Source organism: Leopardus geoffroyi, chromosome D1, assembly GCF_018350155.1.
Source record: "Leopardus geoffroyi isolate Oge1 chromosome D1, O.geoffroyi_Oge1_pat1.0, whole genome shotgun sequence".
NCBI lineage: Eukaryota > Metazoa > Chordata > Mammalia > Carnivora > Felidae > Leopardus > Leopardus geoffroyi.
In genome coordinates, this window is record NC_059329.1 from 58,691,368 (window position 1) to 58,706,339 (window position 14,972).

At 36.3% G+C, this 14,972-nt stretch overlaps 1 protein-coding gene and 1 non-coding gene across 5 annotated transcripts in view; one reads left to right on the top strand and one right to left on the bottom strand.

Moving 5' to 3' along the window:
- FCHSD2 (FCH and double SH3 domains 2) overlaps positions 1-14,972 on the top strand; it is a 303,187-nt gene that overhangs the window by 32,376 nt on the left and 255,839 nt on the right. The gene's annotated exons all lie outside the window — the stretch shown is intronic.
- LOC123602857 lies at positions 5,482-5,666 on the bottom strand. The gene has a single exon (XR_006714618.1). It is a non-coding gene; the product is annotated as a U2 spliceosomal RNA (small nuclear RNA).

A 14,972-nucleotide genomic window follows, 5' to 3' on the forward strand; every position in this document is an offset into this window, starting at 1 on the left:
ATTGTTTACAGTGTTGTTTTATTTTTTGCTTACCCAGTACTTAACTAACCCATTGTTCAATATTTGTTTCCAAAATTTTACTTTAGTTAATGCTGCAGTGAATATTTTTGTACATCACACCCATCCACACACCCATACAGGGTATCTAAAGATACAGACATTTCCTGGTCCTTAATTGTTAATTGTTAAGACTTTATTGTTTTAAGCTTTACAAGTTGGTTTTCTGTTTATAAAGTGCTTAAACATCTATTATTTCATTTAAATCAGAGCAACTTGAGGGGCGCCTGGGTGGCTTAGTCAGTTAACTGTCTGACTCTTGATTTTAACTCAGGTCATGATTTCATGGTTCATGAGATTGAGCCCCTCGTTGGGCTCTGTGCTGACAGTGTGGAGCCTGCTTGGGATTCTCTCTCTCCCTCTATCTCTCTGCCCGCCCCCCCCCCATCTCTCTCTCGCAAAATAAACAAATTAAAAAAAAAATCTCAGCACTTGAGAGGAGGTATTCACTTCATATAGGTGAGGGAACCTAAGCCCAAAGAGATTCACTAACTTGTCCAAGATCACATTTTTACATTTTTAAATATTTTATTAAAATTTTATGTTTAGAATACTTTATTCCTCTTTATTCTCTTTATTCCTCTTTATTCTCTTTATTCCTCTTTATTCCTCTTTATTCCTCCTTTATTCTCTTATTCCTTTTTTGTTATCCTTCCTCTGTGCAGAGTTGAAATAATAAACTACCTAGCTTAAGTGGGGCATAACAGAACAGTATTTGAAGTATGAAATGGGGGGAAAATTGCATTTACCAGAACTTCCTTCTGGGAAAAATGTGAGGAAAAAAAGGAGAATTGGAGAATTTTCTTGGTGCATGTGTGTGTGCTGAGCTCTGCAGCTTATTCATTGCCCTCCCTCCTTTTGGCAGCATTCTGCCTATTTTCTAAACAGACATGGAATAACAACAACACACTGGCTTGAGGAGGTGCCAGTTTAGCTTTTGTGGGGAGGCTGTGTTTTTCACTCTATGTGCTCCTGTAATGTCCTGTTAGACCATTCATTGTATTGTATGTTGTGCGTGTATGTGTGTGTGTACACTTTCCCTTCCAGACTGTGAGTTTTTTGAGAGCGAGACTGTCTTTTCTCTTTGTATATTTCATAGACTGGTACGTAGATGCTGAAGGAATATTTGTTATCGATTGAGACGTTGTTAACCATATCAATTTTTAGTAAATTTTAAAATAAAGTCTCCATTGTTGTTAAGCTCAAGTTTTATTTTCCTTTGTTTATCTAAAGAGTTTATACTACACTATAGTGCCTAATTTTTAGTGTAACATGCTGGTTGATGTTCTTATTTGTGTAACTATCTTTTTAGGATACATTTCGAGAAGTAGAGTTGATGGGTCAAACATTATATACTGTTTAAATTGTTGTTTATACTTGCTGCCATATTGCATACCCCTGCCCCGTGTAGGGACTTATTTCCAGACATGGCCACAGCATGCGGTATCATTATTCTAGTATTGTTCTAATATTGGGCATTCTAATAGGCAATAGCGTTACTGTTTAAATCTGGATTTCTTTGGTTATTAGCAAGGTTGGATTTTTTTTTCTTGTTTGACTATTTTACATTATTTTGCATGTTTTTGTTAATCATTTGTCCCATCCTCATCCATTTGAGCTGCTATAACAAATTTCCACAGACCGGGTAGCTATAAACAATAGAAATTTATTGCTCATACTTCTGGAGGCTGAGAAGTCCCAAGATCAAGGTGCCGGCATGGTTGTGTTCTCTCTTGAGGGTCCTTTTCCTGGTCATAGCTGGTACATTCTTGCTGTGTTCTCAAATGGCTGAAAGGGTTAGGGATCTCTCTGGAACCTCTTTTATATGGGCACTAGTTTGCATTTATGTGAAGGGTTCCATCCTCATGACTTAAGTGCCTTCCAAAGGCCCCACCTACTAATACTATCAATTGGACATTAAGATTCCAATGTATGAATTTTGGAAGGACACAAACATTCAGCCCATTGCATGTCCATAGTTGAATTTTCTGTTTGAATATTGAGAGTTTTTTTTTTTTATATTTTAGGCTGTTTGCTTTGTTAATTTCAAATATTCTCCTCCTCCCCAGCTTGTTTGTTTTTTAATTTTGCTTCTTTTTAATGTAAAAATTTAATATCTAGGTTGATCTATTCTTATGTACCAAGTATGTAAAAAACCTAATGATGTGTAAAAAACCTAATGATACTGAAAGTTGAAAATAAAGCAGTAAAATATGTTAGAAAATACTTCTAAAAAGAGGGGCACCTGACTGGCTCAGTCAGTAGGGCGTGCGATTCTTGATCTCAGGGTTGTAGGTTTGAGCTCTACATGGGTTGTAGAGATTGCCTTAAAAAAAATCTTTAAAAAAATGAAAATACTTTTAAAAGGAGAAATGATATTCCCTTATTAGATGAAGTAGAATTGAACTTTTATTAACAGGGAAAAAGATACTTAAAGATAAATGGAATAATCCACCTGGAAGATCACATAAGCATAAAAGAGTACAAATTATAAAATTATAAGGAGAAATTGACAAATCTGTGGTCGTAGTGGGAGATTTTAATCTCAAATAAAAATATATACAAGATTTGAATTCCATAATTAATAAGCTTAGTTACATACATATGGAATTCTGTATTTAATAAAGAGAATATAGGGGCGCCTGGGTGGCGCAGTCGGTTAAGCGTCCGACTTCAGCCAGGTCACGATCTCGCGGTCCGTGAGTTCGAGCCCCGCGTCGGGCTCTGGGCTGATGGCTCAGAGCCTGGAGCCTGTTTCCAATTCTGTGTCTCCCTCTCTCTCTGCCCCTCCCCCGTTCATGCTCTGTCTCTCTCTGTCCCAAAAATAAATAAACGTTGAAAAAAAAAATTAAAATAAAAAATAATAAAGAGAATATACTTTTCAGTTACAAAACTAGATTATGTAATTATTTATAAAGGAAGTCTCAACAAATTCCATGGAAATGATACCATTCATTTTATGTAGTACATGGTTAAGAGGGCTCAGGAGCCAAATTCTGGTTCTACCTTACCTGTATGACCTAGATGAGTCACCTAACCTCCTGTGCTTTAGGTTTCTCATCTGTAAAATGGAAATGATAATAGTGTGCTCCTCAGAGCTATTGTGAGGGTTAGAGTTCAGTACAGTGCCTTGCCATGTGGTAAGGGCTCAATAGAAGTTTGCAAACATCATTATTGTATTATCATGTTTTCTGATCACAATGCAGTGAATGGGAATCAGTAATGAAGAGATAAACACCACCCCCCAAATAAAAGACAAAACCTTTATATATACTATGTATAAACCTTTACGCATTTTATTACTTAGTAATGAAAAAGTGAATTATGGATATACACAACAATGTGGACAAGGAAAACATTCTGAGTAAAACCACATAAAGAGATAAACTGTATGATTTTATTTACATTAAGTATTAGAATAGGCAAAATTGGGGGACTTGGGTGGCTCAGTTGGTTAAACGTCTGACTTCAGCTCAGGTCATGATCTTACCGTTTGTGAGTTTGAGACCCACGTCGGGCTCTGTGCTGACAGCTCGGAGCCTGGGACCTGCTTTGGATTCTGCGTGTCTCTCTCCCCCCTCCCTCCCTCCCTGCCTCTCTCTCTCTCTCTCTCTCTCTCTCTCTCTGCCCCTCCCCAGCTCACGCTGTCTCTCACTGTCAAAATAAATTTTTTTTTAAATTTTTTTTTTCAACGTTTATTTATTTTTGGGACAGAGAGAGACAAAGCATGAACGGGGGAGGGGCAGAGAGAGAGGGAGACACAGAATCGGAAACAGGCTCCAGGCTCTGAGCCATCAGCCCACAGCCTGATGCGGGGCTCGAACTCACGGACCGCGAGAGCGTGACCTGGCTGAAGTCGGACGCTTAACCGACTGCACCACCCAGGCGCCCCTCAAAATAAATATTAAAAAAAAAAAAAAAAAAAAAAGAATAGGCAAAACTAATTTATGGTGGAAAAGAAATCAATACAGTGGTTTCCTCTGCAGGTTATGAGAGGGAATTGTCCAGGAAGGGCATGAAGGAACTTTCTGGGATGATGCTGTCATTCTCTATCTTGATAGGCATTTGGATTACACAGGTGTATATGTTTGTCACAACTCACATAATACATATATAAAATTTATGCATTTTATTATATGCATATTATATAAAAAGACTGAACAAATTGTTATATAATTGCAAAAAATGGGTAACAGTTTAAAGTGCTTTTTAGGGAGATGGCTGAATAAATGAATAGTGGTATAAATGTACGATGAAATATAATGCAACAATTGAAAGAAATACATCTCTTGGGTAGATCTCATAGTCTTAACATTTACCGGAAAGACCCAAGTTGCAGAATGACAAAATACTATGTACTGTTGGTAGAAATCTGTATATTTAAAGTATAAAAACTTGGGTAGGAAGCACATGGTATTGGTCGTCTCTTAGAAGAGAAGGTGGATCAGTTCTAGAACTGGTAGACTTTAGTATATTGTGCAATTACATTTCCCCGAAATACATTTGAAGCAAATAAAATGTAAGTTTAACATTTGTGGTAACTACATGGATGTGGGTTTATATTTTTAGTTGTACTTCCACGTTGAAAAATGTCACAGAAAGTTAAAATCACTCCGTGGTCCTGTCATCCAGAGATGATCACTGTTGCTTTCTTACTTATTTTAAAAAGTGGTGTCTGGAGACACCACTCTCAGTTTGCGTCTTTGCTCTATCAGTTTTATGTGACATGTGTAAAGCAAATGTTGACCAAAGTAAACTTCTTAGACTTAAATTAGGTGTGTATTCAAATATATAAAGTTTTAATTTTAGGGAAATATTACAAAGCACTTTTAAGAATACAGCTTTTCCAGGGGCTCCTGGGTGGCTCAGTCGGGTAAGTGTCCAACTTTGGCCCAGGTTGTGATCTCACGATTCATGAATTCAAGCCTTGCATCAGGCTCTCTGCTGTCAGTACAGAGCCTGCTTTGGATCTTCTATCTGCACTGCCACCTCCCCCCCCCGCTCCGCCCCTTCCCCACTCACTCTCTCAAAAATAATAAATAGGGGCGCCTGGGTGGCGCAGTCGGTTAAGCGTCCGACTTCAGCCAGGTCACGATCTCGCGGTCCGTGAGTTTGAGCCCCGCGTTGGGCTCTGGGCTGATGGCTCAGAGCCTGGAGCCTGTTTCCGATTCTGTGTCTCCCTCTCTCTCTGCCCCTCCCCCGTTCATGCTCTGTCTCTCTCTGTCCCAAAAATAAATAAACGTTGAAAAAAAAAATAATTAAAAAAATAATAATAATAAATAAAAAAATTAAAAAAAAAAGAACACAGATTTTCCAGTGGTGCCTGGGTGGTTCAGTCAGTTAAGTGTCCAACTCTTGATCTTAGCTCAGTTCTCGATCTCCGGGTCATGAGTTCAGGCCCAGCACTGGAATCCACACTAGGCGTGAAGCCTACTTAAAAAAAAAAAAAATACAGATTTTCCAGTAAATAGTAATCGATCTATGAACTAGGCTATAAGAAGTTCAGAGTTCTGGATATCCAGTGGTAGTTTTTAAATTTTCCACAGTACTTATTAAACTGATAAGAACAGATTCTACACTTGATTTCAGCCAAAAGCCTGAGAAGTGATCCACAATATTTATTTATAAATAAATGTGTTTATTAATCCTGTAGGATATTATTCTATCTCTGTCAAAATGTGAAATTCTTAGGCAATGTTATGATTGGAATTGTAGTATTCTAGCCATAAATTTTTTAATTCTGCAGAAATTCAGTAACTTCCTATAGCTGTTTTCTTGTTACTGTACTCAAGGATTTTTTGATGAGGGGAATGCAGATTTAAGACCCTAACTGGAAGAAATTCTTGCTTCATTTTGTTTTTGATGTCCTTCTCTTCCACACACTCCCAGCTCCAGTAAGGGAAATTTGAAAATTGTATAAAATCCTTTCTTGCCTCAGTCACTTTTTCTGTGAATCAAAGGTGTTCTCTACATGATGTCTAAAGTTTCTCATTTCTCTGATTTTATGATTCTTAAGTAGTTCTGGAAATCTTTGGATGCAAATATTAGCTTGCAGAGAATCCTGTGAAGATCGAAGCCTTACTTTTACCAGCTAACTTTACAGGTACTTATTTTACCAAATACCTTGTCAGATTTTAGAGTTCTGTAATACAGTGCATTTTCTTCATTTGGACTTAACAGATTTAAAAATTATTGTTAATTCTGGAATAGTCTATTTAGTCAACAACAATTTTTAATTAAAAAAAATCTTATGTTTAATTTTGAGAGTGAGAGAGACAGAAGGAGGGACAGAGAGAGTGAGACAGAAAATCTGAGACAGGCTCTGCACTGATAGTAGAGACCCCGATGCGGGGCTCGTACCCACAAACCACAAGATCATGACCTGACCTGAAGTCAGACACTCAACCTACTGAGCCACCCAGGCGCCCCTCAACAAATATTTTTTAAAGTGATTGTATATATGATTGTGTAAAACTTATAAATAATTAAAATAATTTGGATTTATTAACACAATTCTGTAAGACACCTATTATGAATTTTTGTACCACATATTTGTAGCCTAATAATAAGCATTAGCTGAGTTCTTTACATTTCCCAAAGTGCTTCTATATCCATTTATTTCACTTAATCTTCAAAACAACGTAGTAAGATATATGTGATTTGCAGATGTAAAAATTGTTGCTCAAAGAGATGAAGGTACTTATCCAAAGCCAGGATTAGAAAAATTTAGGATCTCTGACTCCTAACCTATTCTCTTTCCACTTCCCTACTGTATTTTTGTTTCCGAGATCTTCTCTAGGGAAGTGAGATTAGTGAGGCATCTGGTGATGTCTTATATGAGGGTGTACTGTAGACAGTGGAAGGGAAGGCAATAAAATATGGAAATAATGTAAAATTGATTATTTGTTTCATTGTCCTTATTCTCTTTATCCTTGGCTTCATTTTTATCACCAAGTTTCATATTATTTATCATGGAAAATGTCTTAAATAAAATTGGTTCTAGGTTCTTTCCCCAGTTTCTCCCCCGACCTAGCCAGAACTACTTACTAGCAATTGTGTGTATTTTTAAATTGCTCTCGTCTGTAACTTGCCTCATTTATGGGGTGGAAATAGCCTTTTCTGGTTTCACAGGGTTGTTGTGAAGGGCAGAGGGGATAAGATGGGAAAGGACTCTGAAGATCTTGAAATGCTTTACTTAATAGGGATTATTGTTGCTGCATGTCAGTCTCTGTGGCTCAGTCCATTGCTGGCCTGCTTTTAAATGAATGTATTCTGTTGAAATGTAATTAAACTATATTAGAATTTCACCATTTAGTACTGCAACTCTCTTGCCTTACATTAGTAAGTTTGTACAGTCTTTTCTGATTAGGAGACGTAGAGTGAAATGGTGTCATGTTGTGTGTTATTTAATTGTACTAGGTATAAAGTATGCAGAGGGTTTTTCACTAATGCCAAATGGCAGGCCAACTGACCTGCACTGGAATTGCAGTGCAGCTACTAGTGCTTATATTACAGCCTGCATTTATTTTCATTTTTTATGTAATCTCTACACCCAACATGGGGCTCGAACTCACAACCCCAAGATCAAGAATCTCACGTTCCATGGACTAAGCCAGTCAGATGCCCCATAGTCTAGCCTACATTTAAGATGAGCTCTGTGCATAGTGGGAAAGTGTGACTGTTGGGTCCTCTGAAGCTGTGTAACAGAAAACATTTGTTGATACTTTTTGCCTTAGCACTTGCACTGGTAGTATTTACTGGAACATTTGGCGCCTTGTTTCAGATATTACAAAACTAAAGGATACTTTAATGAGGGGAACTTTTAAAGGCTTTTACAAACCTCTGGAGGAGGATTTGCTTGATTTGTGGGATTCTTAGAGGAATATCATGTCAAATTAATATGGCTTGTTATAATTAGATTTTATGAATATCTAAAATAAATTTGTGTACACTCTAAAGTAATGTAAAGAAAGCTGATGTTAACAAGCCTTTTTTTCTTTTCTGGCATTTCTTAACTTTTTTCTTGAAAAGTATATGTATCTGTAGTTTATGTGTAAGTTCTATATAGATTCATTTCAGTTTAATTGAGCATCTGCGTACCAGGCATCAAACTTAATGCTTGGAGGTACAAAGATATGTAAGAGAGATAGACACAAATGCAGGTATTTTTTTTCTGCGTATGTATTCCCTATTTTATTTATTTTTTTAATTTTAATTCCAATAAAGTTAACATACAGTGTTGTATTAGTTTTAGGTATACAGAATTGTCTGATAGTATATAGTACAGTATCATATATTAATATATAAAACATGCTATTAGTATAGTGTAATATAGATTCAACATTTCCATACATTACCCAGTGTACAAGTACACTCCTTTCTTAATCACCTTCACCTGTTTCACCTATTCCCCCACCCACCTTCCCTCTGGTAACCATCAGTTTGTTCTCTCTAGTTAAGCGTCTGTTTCTTGGTTTGTCTCTCTCTCTTTTTTTCCTTTGCTCATTTGTTTTGTTTCTTAAATTCCACATGTGAGTAAAAATCATATGGTGTTTGTCTTTCTCTGAGTGTTGTATTTCACTTAGCATTATACAGAGATATTTTCACTGTAATGTAGTTAGCAGTACGACAGATACATGCTTTGGGAATGTAGCAGACAGATACTTGGTCCAGCATAGAGGTTCAGGCAATGATCCTAAACTAACTCGAAATCAAATCTTGTAACAATGGAAGCACTTTGACTTTTCAGAAATGATAAACCAAAAATTTTTTATGTCAGTCTTTTGCAGATTCTGAAGTGGTGTTACTTAATTTTTATTTATTTTCCACTTTTATGTTTTATTTACTTTCAACTTTATTGAGGTATGGTTTGCCTGCAATAAAAATCATTTTCAAGCGTACATAGTTTGATTTTTTTAGTAATTGTATGTAATTAAATTATCACCACCACGCTCAAGATACGGAACATTTCCATCAGCTTAAAATGTTTTCTTGTGCCCTTTGATGCCCCAGCTGCAGACAGCTAGTGATCTTCTTTCTGTCATTATATCTGTGTCTTTCCTAGAATTCCTTATACATGGAATCATACTGTAGGTACTTTTGTGTTTAACATATTTTATTCAGTGTAATTTGTGTTCAGTGCAGTGTTTTTTGAGATTCATATTGTTGCATATCTTAATATTTTATTCATTTTTTATTGCTAAGTAGTTTTCCATAGTAAGGGTATATTGCAGTTTATCCATTCACCAGTGGATGGGCATTTCATTGTTTCCAGATTTTAGCTGTTACAAACTGTTTACATTTTTGGCTGCTGTGATATTTGTGTACAAGCCTTTGAATGGACCTGTTTTCATTTCTCTTCAGTAAATACCTAAGAGTGTGATTGCTGGGTCCTTTATTTAATACATGTGTATTCACTTGATAAGAAACAGCCAAAATGTTTTCAGAGTAGCTGTACCATTTGGTATTCCTGTCAGCAGTATATGAGCATTCCAGTTGTACCATATCCTCATAAACACTTGATATTGTTAGCGTTCTTAACTTCAGTAATTCTAGTGGGGTGTTTGGTGGTATGTCATTTTAATTTGCATTTTGTTAATGACTAGTGATGTTAAACATCTCTTCATTATTGTTGACCATTTAGATAGTTTCTTTTGTGAAATGCCAGTTCACATCTTTTGCCCATATTTAAAAATTGGATTGTTTGGGGGCGCCTGGGTGGCTCAGTCGGTTAAGCGGCCGACTTCGGCTCAGGTCATGATCTCGCGCTTTGTGAGTTCCAGCCCCGTGTTGGGCTCTGTGCTGACAGCTCAGAGCCTGGAGCCTGTTTCAGATTCTGTGTCTCCCTCTCTCTGACCTTCCCCCGTTCCCCCGTTCATGCTCTGTCTCTCTCTATCTCAAAAATAAACGTTAAAAAAAAATTTGAAAAAATAAAATAAAAATTGGATTGTTTGACTTCTTAATGTTGAACTGTAAGAGTTATTTATGTGAGCCCTTTATAAGATAATTTTTTCTCGTTCCTAGTGTGTGGCTTGCTTTATCATTTTCTTAACTTGTGTCTTTCAAAGAATAAAAGGTTCAAATTTGGGTGAAATCTGCTTCATCAAATTTTTCTTTGCTTTTTTGTGCCCTGCTTAACATTTAGTGTCACGATCCATTTCAAGTTCATTGTTCCATCACCATTTGTTGAAAAACTTATCTTTGCTGCATTGAATTAGCTTTTGCATCTTTGTTGAAAATCACTTGGGGTGTGTGTGTGTGTTTTCATGGATACTATTTTGATTCATTGAGCTATTTGTTTTATCTTCATGCCACTACCACACTGTTTTGATAACTATAGTCTTATTGTAAGTCTTGAAATTAAGTAATGTAAATCTTCCCATCTTGTTCTTTTTCAGAGGTGTTTTAGCTATTTTAGATTTTTTGTTTTCAATAGAAAGCTTATTAACTATTAACTTGTCAATTTCTTCAAAAGGCCTGCTAGGATTTTAATTGTGACTGTATTGACTCTGTTTTTCAGTTCCAGTAGAACTGTCATTTTAATAACATAAAAGTCTTTCAGTCCATGAACGTAGGATATCTTTCCATTTATTTATTATTTAATATATTTAATGTTCCTTCACAGTGTTTTGCATTTTTCAGTGTCTTGGTATTCCATATCATTTGTTAAATTTACCCATAAACATTTTATTTTATTTTTTGATGCTGTTGTAAATGGAGCATTGAAAAAATTCATTTTCTTATTGTTCATTGCTGATATGGAAGTGAATATTGAATATTAGGTTATATCCTGTGACCTAGCTTTTCTGTGGATTTCTTAATATTTTCCCTGTAAAAAAAAATTTTTTTTCTCTGTACAAAATCATGTCATCTAAAAAAAAGATAGTTTGACTTTTTCCTTTCCAATTCTTATGCCTCATTCCTTTTCTTGCCCTTTCATATTGTACCAGTTAGTGAATGGAAGTGATGAGAGTGGACATCCTTACTTTCTATCTCTTTGCTTTCTTCCTAATCTTAGGTCAAAATCATTGAGACTGCACATGTTTTATCTGTAGAGTTTTAATAGATGCCCTTAATCAGGTCTAGGAAGGTTCTTTTTTTTTTTTTTTAAGTTTATTTATGTATTTTGAGAGTGAGTGAGCCATGCTTGTGCATGAGCAGGGAAGGAGCAGAGAGAGAGGGAGAGAGAAAATCCCAAGCAGGCTCTGTGCTGTCAGTGCAGAGTCCATTGCAGGGCTTGATCTCATGAGCAATGAGATCATGATCTGAGCCGAGATAAAAATTCAGACCCTTAACTGACTCAGCCACCCAGGAACCCCGGAAGTTTCTTTTTATTTCTAGTTTCTTGACAGTTTTTGGTTAAGGCATTTCATTTGAATTTCATTTTTTTCCAGCTATATTGAGATGTAATTGACATATAACATTGTATAAGCTTAAGGTATACAGTGGGATGATTCAATACATGTCTATATTGCAAAATGATTACCACTATAGGTTAGTTAACACATCCATCATATCACATAATTAACTTTTTTGTGTGTGTGGTAAGAACATTTAAGGTCTATTTTTTTTTTTTTAGCAACTTTTTTTTTTTTTTTTTTCAACGTTTATTTTTTTGGGACAGAGAGAGACAGAGCATGAACGGGGGAGGGGCAGAGAGAGAGGGAGACACAGAATTGGAAACAGGCTCCAGGCTCTGAGCCATCTGAGCCATCAGCCCAGAGCCTGACGCGGGGCTCGAACTCACGGACCGCGAGATCGTGACCTGGCTGAAGTCGGACCCTTAACCGACTGCGCCACCCAGGTGCCCCTACAACTTTCAGTGTATAATCTACAATTGTTAACTATAGCCACTCTGATGTACATTTAGAACTATATGATATACCCCAGAACTTATTCATCTTGTATTGATTTGTACCCTTTGACCACCATCTCCCCATTTCCTCCATCCTCTAGCCACGACTATTCTGTTTCTATCTGTGATTTTTTGGATTCCACATATAAGTGAGATCATACAGCATAACATGTTTCTCTGTCTGACTTATTTCACTTAGTATAATGCCCTCAATTTCCATTGATCTTGCAAATGGCTAGATTTCCTTTTTTGTGTGTGTCATTGTGTATATGTATATATTTGTGTATGTATGTATACACACATGTGCGTGCACACACAGACCATGCTTTTTTAATCCATTTTTCTGTCAGTGGACACTTAGGTTGTTCCTATGTCTTGGCTATTGTGAATAATGCTATATTGAATACAGGGATATAGATATTTTTTCAAGATACTGATTTCATTTCCTTTAGACACAAACCCAGAAGTGGGATTACTGAGTCATGTGGTAGTTTTATTTTTAATTTTTTGAGAAACCTCCATATCGTATCCCATAGTGGTTGCGCCAGTTTACATTCCCACCAACAGTGCCTAAGGATTATGTGTTCTCCACGCTGGCCAACACTTGTTTCTTGTTTCTTTTCTTTTTGGTAATTGCCATACGAACAGGTGTGAAATAATATCTCATTTTGGTTTTAATTTATGTTTCCTTGATGACTGGTGATGTTGAGTACCTTTTCATGTACCTGTTGACCATTTGTATATCTTCTTTAGAAAACTGTCTTTTCAGGTCCTCTTCCCCCTTTTAATTGGGTTATTATTTTTTTTTTTTTCCTACTGAGTTCTATGAGTTTCTTATGTATTTTGGATAGTGACACCTTATCAAATATTTGGCTTGTAAATATTTTCTCTCAATCTGTAGGTTGCCTTTTTATTTTGTTGATTGTTTCTTTTGCTGCGCAGAAGGTTTTTAGTTTGATGTAGTAAAACTTGTTTATTTTTGCTTTTGCTGCTGGTGATTTTGTGTCATTTCCAAGAAATTATTGCCAAGACCAATGTCAAGGAACTGTTTTACCTTATGTTTTCTTCTAGGAGTTTTATGGTTTCAGGTCTTACAGTTAACTATTTCGAGTTAATTTTTGTAAGTGGTATAAAATACGGGTCCAGTGTCATCCTTTTATATGTGGATAGTGTTCTCACTACCATTTATTGAAGACACTGTCCTTTCCCCATTGAGTATTCTTGGCTCCCTTGTCAAATATTAGTTGACTGTATATACATGGGTTTGTTTCTGGGCTCTCTATTCTGTTGTAGGTCTATGTGTCATTTTATTTTATTTTATTTTATTTTATTTTATTTTATTTTATTTTATTTTATTATTTTTTAATGTTTGTTTTTGAGAGACAGAGAGAGACAGAGTGTGAGTAGGGGAGGGGCAGTGAAAGAGGGAGACACAGAATCTGAAGCAGGCTCCAGTCTCTGAGCTGTCAGCACAGAGCCCGATGTGGGACTCGAAGTCATGAACCGTGAGATCATGACCTGAGCCGAAGTCAGATGCTTACTGACTGAGCCACCTAGGTGCCCCCATGTGGGTTTTTTTTTTCTTTTTTTGATGCCAGTACCCTATAAATATTCATTTATATGCTGAACATTAGCAATATAAAGTGTCACGTACCATGGAAAAGTGCCATTGGTGGGTCAATGTGCCATAATACAGATGTATTCTTATTGACAGGATCTTATTCACAGGAAATATCAATAAGTTATTTTGTTAAGTAAAATTGGGGCACCTAGGTAGCTCAGTCTCTTAAGCATCCAACTCTTAACTTAGGCTCAGGTCATGATCTCACTGTTCGTGGGTTTGAGCTCCACATTGGGCTCTGCACTGACGGATTCTGTGTCTGTCTCTCTCTGCCCCTCCCCTGCTTTCTCTCTCTCAAAATAAATAAAATAAACTTTAAAAAACAAATATTAAGTAAAATTAACATAACAGAAAGTTATGCTTATTTTAACATTTTAAAGTATACAATTAGGTGGTTTCCAGTATATTCACAGTGTTGTACAAGTATCATCACTAATTCCAGAACATTTTTATTACCCTGAAAGAAACCCCATACAAATAAGCAATCACTTGCCATTTCACCCCCTTCCCTAAGCTCATGACAATGATTAATCTGCTTTTTATTTCTATGGATTTGCTTTCTCTCAACATTTCATAAAAATGGAATCATTTAGTATGTGGCTGTAATTTTTAATTTATATGTCAACTTGGCTGGGCCACAGTGCCCAGACATGTGTCAAATATTATATGAATGTTTTTCTGAAGATGTTTTTGTATGAGACTAATATCTAAATCAGTAGACTTTGAATAAAGCAGATTGCTCACCATAATATGGTGGGCCTCATCTAATCAGCTGAAGGCCTGAATAGAACAAAAGACTGGCTTCCTTCCCAGGTAAGAGAATTCTGCAGCAGATGGCCTTTGGACCTAAAAGCAGCTCCTTTGTGGGTCTCCAGCCTGATGACCTTTGACTTAAATGGTAACATTGGCTTTTCTCTGGGTCTCCAGCCTATTATCCTACCCTGCAGATTTTAGATTTGCCAACCTCCATAATCATGTGAGCCAGTACCTTAAAATAAATATCTTTTTATACATATACACATCATCTTGGTTCTATTTCTCTGGAGAACCTATAAATACAGTGGCCTTTTGTGGCTGGCTTCTTTCACTTACCAAGTATTTTTTGAGGTTCATCCATGTTGTAATATGTATCAGTATTTATTACTCTCTATGGCTAAATAAAATTTCATTTTATGGATATACCACATTTTGCATATTCATTGATCTGTTGATGGGCATTTGGGTTATTTCCATTTTTTGGCTATTATGGATAACACTGCCATGAACTTTGGTCTATAAGCTTTTGTTTTAATTTTTCACTTCTTGTGAGTATGTATGCTGAGGAGTGGAATTGTTACATCACATAGTAATTCTGTGTTTACTTTTTTTGAGGATGTGTCAAGTTGTTTTCTAGAAGCCGTACTGGTTTACATTCTCATCAGCAATGTATGAAGGTTCTTA